This window comes from Macrobrachium rosenbergii, chromosome 7 (genome assembly GCF_040412425.1).
Source record: "Macrobrachium rosenbergii isolate ZJJX-2024 chromosome 7, ASM4041242v1, whole genome shotgun sequence".
Classification (NCBI taxonomy): domain Eukaryota; kingdom Metazoa; phylum Arthropoda; class Malacostraca; order Decapoda; family Palaemonidae; genus Macrobrachium; species Macrobrachium rosenbergii.
Genome location: NC_089747.1, coordinates 5,211,843 through 5,227,500, shown reverse-complemented (window position 1 = coordinate 5,227,500; position 15,658 = coordinate 5,211,843). Strand labels below are relative to the sequence as shown.

General features: G+C 35.0%; 1 long non-coding RNA gene across 2 annotated transcripts in view; it reads right to left on the bottom strand.

Moving 5' to 3' along the window:
- Positions 1-15,658, bottom strand: part of LOC136840055 (uncharacterized) — a 273,512-nt gene that overhangs the window by 187,918 nt on the left and 69,936 nt on the right. For both annotated transcript variants that reach the window (XR_010853521.1, XR_010853520.1), the window contains exon 3: positions 6,794-6,846. This is a non-coding gene — a long non-coding RNA (uncharacterized lncRNA). The remainder of the gene's footprint in view (positions 1-6,793; positions 6,847-15,658) is intronic.

Here is a 15,658-nt window from a genome sequence, read left to right as displayed (position 1 = left end):
GAGAGAGAGAGAGAGAGAAACCCTCTTTTTAAAATACATTCGATACGTTTAGCAGAGTATAATTTGGAGAGAGAGAGAGAGAGAGAGAGAGAGAGATGAGAGAGAGAGAGAGAGAGAGAGAGAGAGAGAGAGAGAGAGAGAGAAATCCTAAACCGCATCAGACAACGGACGAGAAAACTTCATCGAAGCACATTTCATTAAATATCCTCTCGCTGGTGGCCCTGTTCCTACAATTTCGAGGCCGTCTGTTATACCTTAGCCGTTACTGACCTAAACTTTAGTTCTAAAGTAATTTGGAGGTGTCACTTACTAGTAATTAGGTTTAATGATGTTCGCTGACTTTGCTCTGTTAGCAGTTCTCGAAAGTCGTATTGTTTCTCGTTAAAATAAACGTCCACGCTACAGGACATTACCTACATCAGATAGATTTAGAGTTTTAGAACTACCTACACCGGATAGTTTCAGAGTTTTCTGCAGAACGCGGCTGTAGGGTCCTTTCTCTAGCTTCTTTCGAGTGTTGTAAAGGTTTCTTTATATTCCAGGATGCACTTTTTGGATTAAATATAACGAGAATGTTTGCTTCGATTTGTAACTATAGCCATACAAGTGTAAATTGAATTATAATTGGTTTTAATAGTATGGTATACTATTTTCTCAAGACAGAGAATGCCAGAATGCCAGTTATCATATTTTCATTTTGCGGCTTTATCTTTGCACGAATAAAGGCAAAACGAAAATTATGCTGCAAATTTGTATTTCACCTGTTTGTGACATGTGCGTGATAAGTTGCCGACTTGTTTGAGATAAGTTGCAAACGTGTATGTGATAAGTTGCCGGCATGTGCGTGATAAGTAGCCGATGTGTATGTGATAAGTTGCCGACGTGTTTGTGATAAGTTGCCGACGTGAATGTGATAAGTTGCCATGTGCGTGATACGTAGCCGAAGTGTATGTGATAAGTTGTCGACGTGTTTGTGATAAGTTGCCGACGTGTTTGTGATAAGCTGCCGAAGTGTTTGTGATAAGCTGCTGAAGTGTATGTGATAAGTTGCCGACATGTGCGTTGACAAGTAGCCGATGTGTATGTGATAAGTTGTCGACGTGTTTGTGATAAGTTGCCGACGTGTTGGTGATAAGTTGCCGAAGTATATATGATAAGCTGTCCACGTGTTTGTGATAAGTCGACAACGTGTGCGTGATAAGTCGCCAACATATATGTGATAACGTTGTCAACTTGTGTTCATGACATGTTTTACTGTGGTGTGGATGCTTCAACTCGCTCGGGGCCGAACATGGGACCTCTAGCTGGTGAGTGGGAATTATTCTAACCGCCAAGCTAAGAAGCCCACTGAGGTTTACTAAGGAAATCCGGTGATTTTCCCTAAAATTGCAAAAGCCAAACGCCCATGAAACAACCTTCATTCCAGGACCATTCAACCATCTACGGGAAGACAAATGGTCTTTGGTAATCGTGGTGTAAAACATCCCCAAAACCACTCTCCCAAATTGCCTCAAAAATTATGGATCCTTTATCTTCTTCTTCTTTTCTTTCTTCTTCCTCTTTCTCTTTTTATTCTGTAAATACTGATGGACTTTTAACACGAGATTTGCTTAATGAGCGAGTTTTAAATCACTGTTCACCTTCCACGAGATTCTTTCCATTAGAATGTTTAAAAATATTATTCACGGGAACAAAAATAATGTCTTTTAAGTGAGATGCTTTCATTAACAGCTGAGGATCTCTAAATTAAGCTGTTTTAATTAACTGTTTAAGAAAACAAAGATCCCATAACTTAAATAAATAAATACATAAATAAATAAATAAATAAAAATATATATATATGTATATATATACATACATAGAGAGAGAGAGAGAGAGAGAGAGAGAGAGAGAGAGAGAGAGAGAGAGAGAGAGATAAAATTTACCCTCTTTACTGTTTTAAATAGAAAAGCGTTTCCCTGTACGACCTTTTTTCATTTATATCAATCGACATTTTCCTTGATAGATGATGGGCTAAGCTGAGGAGAGAGAGAGAGAGAGAGAGAGAGAGAGAGAGAGAGAGAGAGAGAGAGAGAGAGAGAGAGAGAGAGAGAGAGAGAGAGAGAGAGAGAGAGAGAGAGGATAAAGAAAAGAAGATACAGGTCAAATGATGATTAATGAAAAAAATTCTAAAATTACGGAGACGAGAGAGAGAGAGAGAGAGAGAGAGAGAGAGAGAGAGAGAGAAGGACGGTTGAAGAGACAAGATCCCTACTAATCCTCTGACGCTTACAAAATAAAAATACGAGAGATGATGGTGGCAAAAAATACTGTAAAATTAAAATTGTAAGAATTTTCCCCCTTTCCAGCTGCAAGTGTATTTACAAATATTCTCTCTCTCTCTCTCTCTCTCTCTCTCTCTCTCTCTCTCTCTCTCTCTCTCTCTCTCTATATATATATATATATATATATATATATATATATATATATATATATATATATATATATATATATATATATATATATATATATATCATATTATATATATATATATATAATATACATATATATATATACACACACATATATCATCACCAAGGTAATATTTTAGTCCAGTCTCCTCCCAGACGAAAAACTCCCACGATATCTCCTCAGTATCTCTCCCGGCGTCAAAAGATTACGCAGCCTGAAGAAGAGTAAATTCAGCCAGGCGCCATTTCGGGAGTGGGTCATAAGACTTCCTGTATCGAGGGTCCCTTGTCAATAACACCGTAATGATGTAAATACGGTCTGAATTTCCGGCTGATATGAGCGGAAAAGAGTCTATCTCTCTCTCTCTCTCTCTCTCTCTCTCTCTCTCTCTCTCTCTCTCTCGTCGTCGCTAAGCCAAAGTCAACGAACCGAACGCAACCGGCGTTTTCGAACACTTCAGGCGAACTACTAACAGATCATTGCGCATTTTTTGTTTTTATTTATTTATGGGAAATCAATTCAAATATGTTCTTGTGTTTACACGTACGTGCATGCACGCTCGCAAGCACGTACTCATACGCACACACACACACACACACAGAATAATAACCAATTGAAAAATATTACTGCGATAGAACTTTACGTCACTCATCTAAACTTAGCATCCAGTTCTGACAGAGAAAGGAACTTTCCCAACGAATTTCAAAATACCTGAATTATAAAAACATCTTCTCTGAGGTCTGTCCAAGTATCTCAGAGGATGTTTTTGTGTCTTTATAATACCTGAATTATAAAAACTTTTTCTCTGAGGATTGTCCAAGTATCTCAGAGACGATGTTTTTGTAATTCAGGTAATATATAAACATAAAACATCCTCTGAGATACTTGGATAGACCTCAGAGAGGATGTTTTTAAAATTCAGGCAAAAAAAAAAAAAAAAAAACATCCATTCTGCGATACTTGGACAGAGAGGATGTTTTTATAATAACTGGACTATAAAAACATCCTCTCTGAGGTCTGTCCAACTATCTCAGAGAGGATGTTTTTTATAATTCAGGCAAAAAAAACATAAAAATCCTCCTGAGATACTTGGACAGATAGGATGTTTTTTTATAATACCTGGATTATAAAAACATCCTCTCTGAGGTCTTGTCCAAGTATCTCAGAGAGGATGTTTTTATAATTCATGCAAAAAAAAACACACATAAAAACATCCTCCCTGGGAGGATTTTTTTTTTCCCAGAATTATAAAAACATCGTCTCTGAGATACTTGGACAGACCTCAGAGACGTTGGTTTTATCATTCAGGCAAAAAAAAAAACATAAAACATCTCTCTGAGATACTTAGAAAGAGGGGGTGTTTTTTATAATACCTGGATTACAAAAACATCCTCTCTGAGGTCTTGTCCAAGTATCTCAGAGACGATGTTTTTATAATTCTGGCAAAAAAACATCCTCCCTGAGATACTTGAACAGAGAGGATGTTTTTTTTTATAATACCTGGATCATAAAAACATCCTCTCTGAGGTCTTGTCCAAGTATCTCAGAGACGATGTTTCTATAATTCATGCAAAAAAATCCTCCCTGAGATGCTTGGACAGAGAGGATTTTTTTATAATACCTGGATTACAAAAACATCCTCACTGAGGTCTTGTCCAAGTTTCTCAGAGGCGATGTTTTTATAATTCAGGAAAAAAAAAAACATAAAAACATCGTCTCTGTCCAAGACCCCTCGAGATGTTTTTATAAGTCAGGTATTACAAGAACATACTCTCTGAGGTCTGTCCAAATATCTAAGAGAGGATGTTTTTATACTTTAGGCAAAAAAAAAAAAAATCCTCCCTGAGAGACTTGGACAGACCTCAGATGGCACATTCAAGCTAAATTCTCAGAAAAGAGACGAAAGTTCAAAGTCTTCTCAGAAAATAAAATGTTTATCTTTCTAGTTTCCATCGAGTAGGAAAATAATGTCTTGGTTTATCGTATGCTAATTACACCCCACAGGAATTAGTTTTGAGAATTAACTGCCAAAGTAACCTAACTTAACGAGTTCATGTATTCGCTTTTGTTATTAATTACATTTTAAAAAGCAATGCGCCTGAGTTCGATTAACTAAAAGCCTAAGGGTTTACAAGAGCATCAGCAGAGATTAATTATTACAGGCACTTCTTAATTGCTTTGGCCTAAATAGATTAAACTGCAGTAGGTTCATGAACTTTTCTAGGATACATTATCATGATGCAAACTGTATACCACATTACCTAACATAAATATCTGTCTATCTATCTACCCACACATACATACACATACATGCATACATGCAGGTACATTCATACATAATGCATACATAAAAATACATCTATCTATCTGTCTGTCTATCTATCTGCCTTACACAAATGCTCATACATATGCATACAAACATACATGCATACATACATAATCAATCTATCTATTTATATATCTGTTTATGTATGTATGTATCTATAAATGTATATGTGTGTATGTATGTCTGTAGCCATATATGGATGTAAATAAATAAATAAATAAATAAATATATATATATATATATATATATATATATATATATATATATATATATATATATATATATATATATATATATATATATATGGTGCAAATATACAAATCCTTTAATTTTCCATTAATTACTAAGCCAGCCAAACTGGAAGTTGGCAGCATTCTAAAATTGTTTTATAGTATAGTTTAATTCAGATTATACAAAAAATGTTCCATTTCGTTGAGACCAACAAAACTAATTAGCATAAAAGGAGATTACTTCAAACGACACAGCAATAACCTTGTGACAAATAAAAGCTTCGTCCTTTTACCTGTTATCGAGAACAAATTTGTTTCATTTTACAGAAAAAGATTATTTTTTTTATTTAATACCCAGTTTTTGAGAACAATCTAGTTTTATTATATTCCTGTTATGCTTTTCATATTTTTTATTTAAGCTAAAACTCCGGTTACAGTCTTTTGTTTTTTAATATTTTTACCAACAGTTAAAAATTCATTTATGGTCATTTTTGTAGCCATCGTGGTTGGCGGAACCAGGCGACGCCGTTCGAATACATCGATCAATATGAGATAAGATTATTTCAAATGATATCGGCTGAGGACATTTATTATTAGATTTTTTAAATTATACCATAAATGATTCAAAGCTTACAGAAGTGATTCAACTGTATTAACCTGTAGACCGATTCATACAGTGGATAACCTAACTACATTATATATAATTTGAGAAGCATTTGTACTTATCAGCGGCATAGCGTCTATATATAGAATCTACTGGGTTACACGTTACCAAATTTGAAACTGGAATAACCACAGTACCTCTTAACTTCTCGAATTCTTCATACTTTTTGAATATGTTTATCACTACAAAGCCTTAGATCCAAATGCAAGAATAGGAAGTAATTCTGAAGTCCTTCTGATACTCTGGATGCGGGTTCGAATCCTTCTAAGGACTCCAGAATTACTTCATATTCTTGCATTCGGATCTAAGGCTTTGTAGTGACATTTTATCCAAAGAGTGTGAAGAATTCGAGAATTAAGAGGGCATTGTGGCTATTGCAATTACATAGCCTTTATATTTAAGGAAATACTATAGGGACACGTATTACGGTTTGGATAAAAATGGTTTGCAAATTTGTTTCCGCGGGAAATTTAATTAAATTATTAATACGGCTGTCATTACTATTCATATCGAAAATAAATAAATTTACATATATATTAAACAACAAAATACACTCATACAAATAAATGAATTTATTGATAAACAAATTAATGAAGACGGAAATGAAAAGCGCGCAGAGTCCGCAAACCTCCGCCAAGGCTGAACATCCCGCTACTCAAAAAGAGTCCATCCGTCCCAAACTTACATTCCTATCTCTCCCAAAACCTAACAACTCGTTGCCATTAAGGAGGGCTACCTTATGGAAAAATATCGTCAAAATCCACATATAACTTATTGCATAATCTTGAAGACAAACAAACAGACAAAAGATTGTAGAAGGTCAAGGTGCAGAGACAAGGGCAAAACCTAAGGTATGAGAATATAGGTTGCATGGTCGCCCTCAGGTAATAAGAAAGATAAATGAGGTACTGGATATAGCATAGTAACTACAAATAGCTACAATGGTGCTCCAATCAATTAGGAAAAACATAAATTACAAGGACTGTGTTACCAATTTACCAAAACAAAATTGCAAGGAATTTATTATCATTGTACCAAAACATAATTGCTAGAAATGTAAGTTTCATGTGTACCACAGACCAGGCACTATTATTATTTTTTAAACTGAGTAAACTTTCTTACCCTGGCACTAACATGTCACCAATGTAGACCATTTGAACGCGTCCGTCAATAGCCTGAAATACAAAGAAACTACTTATATGTAAAAACATTTTATTTATAATTAACTGCTGACGTTTTTATCAAAATGAGAAACGTTTTTTCACTGGTTAAGATTCCATCTCCTAACTATACTTAATTCAACATTAGGATTGAAGCTTAAAACACAAGTGGGGCGACAAACTTTTTAATAGATTTTAACATTAAATTCTGACTTTATGTCATTAAGAAAAATACAGCATAAAACATCAAAGTTATAACGGATATTTCAATAGATTTTAATATAAAATTTTGACTATATCATTAATAAGAATAAACTAAATCCTAATCTTAAAGGAGAAGCGTTGAAGTAATTGAATATTACGAGGAAAAGTGAAAAGATAAAGAAATGTCACGTAATCAGCTGACATAACAGAAAATGCCACTGAAGCTTTCCTCTCAAGCCAACCTGGCCCTTTACAGAGAAGAAGAAGAAGAAGAAGAAGAAGAAGAAGAAGAAGAAGAAGAAGAAGAAGAAGAAGAAGAAGGAGGAGGAGGAGGAGGAGGAGGAGGAGGAGAAGAAGAAGAAGAAGAAGAAGAAGAAGAAGAAGAAGAAAAACAACAACAACAACGACCTTGCTTGCTTGCTTGCATGCATATGCGTTTGAAGGTTCCATTATAACACCGGTGTTATTGACAGCCATCTCTCTCTCTCTCTCTCTCTCTCTCTCTCTCTCTCTCTCTCTCTCTCTCTCCCTTCGCTTCGACTTGCTCTTGAGATAAAATTATAACTTCACTTCATTTTATAATACCCTTCTCCCAAAATTTCTCTGCCCCTTGTTACCACTTGGTCGAAAATTCAATTTATTACTAAGATGGAGAGAGAGAGAGAGAGAGAGAGAGAGAGAGAGAGAGAGAGAGAGAGAGAGAGAGAGAGAGAGGGAATGGAGAGTTGAGTATTTTGGAGCTGGTGAATATAGATATATATATAAATATACATATATATATATATTATATACACATATACTTGTATACATATGTATTTATATACATATATATGCAATATATATATATATATATATATATATATATATATATATATATATAAATAGTATATGTATATATATACATATATATATACTTATATACATATGTATTTATATACATATATATATGCAGTATATATATATATATAAGTATATGTATATATATACACACACACATATATATATATATACATATATATATATATATATATATATATATATATATATATATATATATATATATATATATCAAATTACGACCAGACTAGAGCACGAGCACTTTAATAATAATAATAATAATAATAATAATAATAATAATAACGTCTCCTACCGCTGTCATACGTAAAAGCAATTAACAATCCCCGTACAACGTTACAAGATCACTCGGCGATGCAGAAACGAGAGAACACAACTCAAAAAAAAAAAAAAAGAAACACGAACTCATTTGCATACCAATTGGGTCATCAGTACCAAGAAAACGTCATTGGCAGGGACGGGGAGAATTAATATCAGCGCTAGATGGGTTTAGGGTCGTCACCCCTACACGACCAAACGGTTCATCTGCATCGAAATGACGTCATTTGATTGTTTATTAACTCACCTGGTTCCCGGAGGGAGCGAGATTTGTTGCCCCTCATGACGATAAAAGTTGATGGTTATACGTGTCTTGTGTTTCTCTCTCTCTCTCTCTCTCTCTTTAACAGGCTGTCTAACAGAAAGAGCTACGCCATTACTAGGTTGGCTTGATCTTCAACACATTCTCTCTCTCTCTCTCTCTCTCTCTCTCTCTCTCTCTCGCTTTTTAATGCGGAGTCCAACAGAAAGAGCCACGCCATTACTAGGTTGGCTTGATATTCAACACGTCTCTCTCTCTCTCTCTCTCTCTCTCTCTCTCTCTCTCTGTCTAGCTACCAATCTCTTTATCTTTCTTTTATTAATGGTCAGTCCAGGAACTAGAGCCCGTGTAAACACAAGGCTGGGTTAGCCTAAAGCAACATACTCTCTCTCTCTGGATGACCAAGGGTAAGAGCCCGTGCCTTAGCACGGCTGGCTTAAACAGCATTCTCTCTCTCTCTCTCTCTCTGTTTAACTGGCCGTCCAAGAACAAGTGCCCGTGACAGCACGAGGTTCTCTTCATCTAAATCTATCTCCTCTCTCTCTCTCTCTCTCTCTCTCTCTCTCTCTCTCTCTCTCTCTCTTATGTACACGCACACACACACACACACCGATACACACACACGCAAAGTCATTCGTTATGAAATTGCTTTAGACTCAGACAACTAACAGGAGTTAATTCATTCACAAACAACCAAAGCGGAGCAATCTGTATTTGGATTCCTGACTTTAGCACCGTCCTAGTTTATTGAGATTCTGACCTACTGATTGATATGTATTGGAATATTGCACGTGATTCTAGTTGACGAATATGTTTACATAAACATAACTCTACAGTCCTGAATTCGAATGTTTTTAGGCAAACTGGGCCTATACTCTTTAAAGATTTGTTTAATGTGGTTGATGTAGTGTTGTATAGTACTAAGGAATCAGTTTCCTTGCGAATGCTGCCAAGTAGGTCTAGGTATCACACAAATTATCATCGACACAAAGGGACGCGTTTACCTGAAAGGTGATGATGAGGAAGTGAGTCTAAGGATGATGATAGGTAACCTTTAAGTTTGCAATGACATGATACATCACAATAAGACAAATGAATTCCGCTTTTACGACGGCAAGCTGCTCAGAGCTCGAGCATGACATGAGTGACATCTAGACAACAAAAAGAGAAGGGCTTCTTTGTTGTACACTGATGGATTTGTACGTAAAGAATAAGCCTTTTGTTATACTACAAAGGTTCATACAATCCGAACTGTTACGTATTCGCTTCATTTTTAAGAATATTCAGTCAATCTCTAAATATGCTGGATAACGCAGTAGGAATAGAAATGAAATATCTAGCCACAAACTGATAAAAGATACGACTAGAGTCGCCATAAGTAATACCTCCTGTAATAACTTTTATCACCACATTACGTCTATTTACAGTGATTTACTTGTCATTACCCAATTCGTAATGTCCTCTGTAACGACCGCTGAATCACGTTTTCTCATAATACGTTATGGCAACAAAGCGAAAATGAATTATTCTTAGGACGTGAAGATTAGGATGACTAGGAAAGAAAGGTGGCTTCGTCGGCGTCTGGTCTGGTGGTCAGATGACAATTTATATTTCCGTGTCCATTGTCCACCAGGATTTTATCGCCATACATAACCAGCTTATCACTAAGCTTTCGTTTTTGTTATATAATAATTCAACCAGACCACTGCACGATAAGCTCTCGTCATACTAGTTTAACTAGTTCAATGTTCGTTGATGCCTCGATGTTTTTACGGAGTGGCGAAACCATTCCTAGCTAAGCTCTCGTTATTAAACCCAGATACCAAAGTGATCAGTGGAATGTTCAACGATGGGGTTCGAGGCCATTACATTTGAGTTGAGACTGCTTAGATCTACGAGTGCTGTATTGAACTGAGGTGCAAGAATATCCAGTCGCTAAGAGCAGAAGGGCTGCTCAAGTCAAGGGTTGATCCAATTAAAGGATACGATGGAAAACAGCAAACGCCATTCCTTAGGCCTAGCAAGGTCCAGTCATCTTGAAATTACACCTTATTTCGCAATGCTAACTATATTCCAACTGCTTTCCTCTGCCTTCCTTTTTCAAAAACCTAGGCTTAGACCAGCATTTTTTCTTATTTTTCCTTCGTTTCTTTTTTTAAAGTTGATGTAACACTACTTTTAAATACGCTGTCACTGGCGGGTGGGAACTGGGGAAGGATTGGACTCAAAGTTGACACTAGCTGACTGACTCATGATTGCGTCAGTCGTGTTTTTCTACCGCGTGAAAACGGTAACATTTATCTCCTGCAATTTATATATATATATATATATATATATATATATATATATATATATATATATATGTATGTATGTATATGTATGTATGTATATGTATATATATATATATATATATATATATATATATATATATATATATATATATATATATATAATGCAGGAGATAAATATTGCCATTTTCAAGTCCGGATATAAAACACAGTTGACTCATTCAAGGATCAAGTGTTAGTCTAATGTCTCCCCAGTTCCCAACCAAGGATATATATATATATATATATATATATATATATATATATATATATATATATATATATATATATATATATATATATATATATATATATATATATATATATATATGTATACACACACACACACATATATATATATATACTGCATACACACATGTATGTAAATATACACACATACACCACACAAAGAACAAAAGCATTTATAATCTCCCAACACGAGCACACTCAATCACGGATTTTTATACAACTGTTCTTGTATTGAAGCGCGAGAGGATTTTATTGCGAACGTACGCCCCCGGGGGGAGCTGAAAAGCGAGATCATTACACCCTCGGCTGTAATTGCCACCTGCATCGGACGATGTTATAGTCTCGGCAAAACCGATCGTAATTAATCCTGCTGGCTCTGGAAGCGGCGAGATTTCAATTGTAATTTTTTTTGTAATGTTTCTCTTTTATATTTATTTATTTCGTAATGCTTCTCTTTTATATTTATTTCTTTATTAATTGCTTTGTTTGGTTTCATTTTCTGCATGTCGTTTACTCTTTTGATGTTTCATTTTTATACTATTTTTTTTCATATCAAGGGATTAATCCTGATGAAGAGTTTGTCAAATGCAAAGGTTCTGATTTGCATGACGAGCTTGACATATAGGTTGCCATATATGAATGATTTGTCATATGCGATAAGTTTGTATCCATCTTTTCACAAGTTGATTAACATAATGACATTCCAAATAAAAAAAGGACTATATCTAACTTAGCAAAAAAAATTATCTAATAAAAATCTATCTTGTTTCCAATAGGTTAACACAATTTCATTACAAATGAGATAGAGTTTAACTTGGTAAATCATTTTAAAAAATACGCTCGTTTTACCCCCAAATAAAATTCATTATTTTACAAGCTGATTAGAATCATTAAATTCCAAAAAAAAAAAAAACATAGCAAATAAATTACGGAAAAAAACAAAAGAGAATAGAAGCTAAACTCGTTTCATCTTCATACATTACAAAAAAAAAAACAGGAAATCTTTTACAAAACAAATAACCTGCTTTTACCTTTAAATAAAAAATCCATCCACTTACAAGCTGATTAACATAATTCCATTCCAACTAAAACAGAATTTAACTTAGCAAATAAATTACTAAAAACAAAAACACATACATACACACATAAGAGAATAAAAGCGAGGATTAAGTCTTCTCAGAAGAGTGAATCCTCAATTTCGCGATATCAGAGCGGAACAGAATTGTTCCCGAGGAGAATTATTCTTTGCACAAAAGATTATTTACTTTCCAAGCTGCTTGCTAATCGCGCTTCGGGTTAATAGCCTTTTGTTGTTTTCTGATGCATATTCTCTCTAAGCTCCATCTGAACAGGTTAATTTGACAGGATATCGAGATACAAATGTTATTCACAATTCATGGAGGAATCGAGCTTGGTGGGGTATGTAGAGTGAATTTTATATGTATGTATACTTATGTGTGTGTATATATAATATATGTGTGTATATGTATATAGATATATTTGATAATATATATATATATATATATATATATATATATATATATATATATATATATATATATATATATATTATATTGTAGAAAATTTATTATAATCATCATATATATTTGTATATGCATTATACATAAACAGTATATACAAATATATATAAGTTATTTAAGCGCATACATATTTGTATTTACTTATATGTGTGCTTTTATAAACACTCCCATCATTCCATATATACATACGCAATCTATAATCAAAGTCACGTTTTCATCACGTCATCATCCACAAAGAAAATGCCATTGTACTGTCATGACGAACTGAGGTTCATTTCAACTCGGGAGTAATTATCTGAGCTGGACAGGTGTGTGTAAGCTGATATCAACAGGTATGTCAATGAAATCTTATCTTTCTCTGTTAGTTGCTCAGTGATTAAGTGATAGAAGCCTTTCATTTTCATATTACGGATTCCCAGAGAGAGAGAGAGAGAGAGAGAGAGAGAGAGAGAGAGAGAGAGAGAGAGAGAGTATTCATTTCACGAGCGCTCGCTTGACTCAACAACACTGCTTGCGTATCAGTTTTAGCCAAAGCACACTCGTGATTACAGTCGCCAGCACTTGTAGATGAGTGATTACACACGTTCTCTCTCTCTCTCTCTCTCTCTCTCTCTCTCTCTCTCTCTCTCTCTCTTCTCTCTCAGTCAGGTGAGCGGGAGTACTCTGTCGCGTGAGTAGAACTCTCTATCTCTCTCTCTCTCGCAGTTAGTGAGTGGGAGGACTCTCTCTTTCTCTCTCTCAGTTGGGTGAGTGGGAGGGACTCTCTCTCTCTCTCTCTCTCTCTCTCTCTTTCAGTTAGGTGAGTGGGAGGGACCTCTCTCTCTCTCTCTCTCTCTCTCTCTCTCTCTCTCTCTCTCTCAGTTGGGTGAGTGGAAGGAAACTCTCTCTCTCTCTCTCTCTCTCTCTCTCTCTGTAAGGGGAGTGACAGAGGTGGGGGGAGGAACTGCAATTTCCATTACTCTGTACTAGGAACAATCATACCTACTCTAACTTTTTTTCCTCATTTCAACTGTGTGGACTATGCTAATCTCCGTAAGTGCTTGTAAAACCACTAAAAACCTCAAGTTCTGAATATTAATCTTGCTCTAAATGGCTTGTTTTATAAATGAGCTCCTCCTTTTTAGATTTTAGGATTTTTATTCATTTCCTCGCCGAGTTTATTAAATATCCTCTGTTTCCTGAATTATATTTTAATGGATATTCAGACATATTAATTTCAAGAAGTAGAGGGGACGATTTGCAGGCAGATATATATTGCTGGCTCTTAAAATATATGATTTTCAATGAGACTTACACCTCAGAATATGTTATAATATCTTGTTCTGAAGTTTATATATATATATATATATATATATATATATATATATATATATATTAGCTGAAGCCACTTGGAAAGTTCAAAATGAAACGACAGCGTGCTACGAACTTTCGTGTATTTTAACACATCTTCGGAACTTTCCAAGTGGCTTCAGCTGATAAACAAAATCACGCGCTTTTTGTGATATATATACATATATATATATATATATATATATATATATATATATATATATATATATATATATATATATATATATATATATATACCACGGCCATTGTCCCTTGAAAAAGAACAGTGCAGAAAGTGTTATACTTCCATTTTCAGAAAGTCTTTTGGAGTGAGGTTGCAGTCCCTAAGCCCTTCTCCACCCTAACTGTTCCAACATCAGTAAATTAACTACCAACTACGTAATTCTGTAATAACTTTGGAATGGCAACTTTTAGCGTACATCAAATACTATATATATATTGTATATATATATATACATATATATATGTGTGTGTGTGTGTTGGTATATATACTACACACACACACACACACATACACATATATATATATATATATATATATATATATATATATATATATATATATATATATATATATAAAGGTAGATTATTGGACAAATATACGAGTTAACATATTTTGCCTACTAACTGATATACATGAACGCCATCCAAACAAATATGAGTTCTACCAAATATCAGACACCAAATAAAACTAACAGCACAACTCTGACCGGCGATTTCCTAAACACGAGAGAAATATTACTGGCGGATGTCACAGCTAATTACAAACTTTTAGGCAAATTACCCCCCTTCAATTTCTAATTTCATTTCCCTTCTACTTACGTTAGTTGGTCATTTCCTTCGGGAAATAATTGCTGATTCCGGATAAGATGTGGAGAATTTCAGGACGAATTTGGTGGCAACTGTCATTGTATGCATTGCGTTTTTCTCATGATTGTGTAATTGTATTTTTGTCGAGGGATTTTTATTTTCTGAGCGTGATTTCCAGGTATTATGGTTAAAGAGAGAGAGAGAGAGAGAGAGAGAGAGAGAGAGAGAGAGAGAGAGATAAGACCACTGATAAGATTTCCTTTTCTTCGCCGATATGTGGCGACGTATCGTCTCTCGAGAGAGAGAGAGACAGACAGACAGATATTCTTGAATATAAAAAAAGCACACACACACATATATATAAATATGTATGTATGTATGTATGTATATCTACACAGACATAGCTTCACGCAAACTCCAGCTAGCCAAGCACAGGCACACCAGCCAAACAACAAAACTACGAAACAACACACAAAGCAATGACGGTCTGTCAACACAAAGATAAAACCCTGGAATAACAAACGCAGGAACAAACCACAGCCAAGGAAAGGCCGATAGAGATAGCCCCGAAATAATAAAGGTTTGAAAAAGCCGCAACCCCCCACAACAAAATAAGAGAGATACGCAACTGGAACATGATGAAAGAGACGTGTACTGAGACCTGAGGAGGACTGTACGAGAGAGAGAGAGAGAGAGAGAGAGAGAGAGAGAGAGATTAGAAATATTTTTATCCTTGCACAGGAAGAGATTTAAAACTCTTTAGTAACACTATATAGAGGTCGGTCACATTGTACAAGAGAGAGAGAGAGAGAGAGAGAGAGAGAGAGATTATTATTTGGGACACGAATGTACGTGAACCCAGGCAAATGCATCTAACGAACTGGCATCACAGCTTGACCTCGAATGCAGCC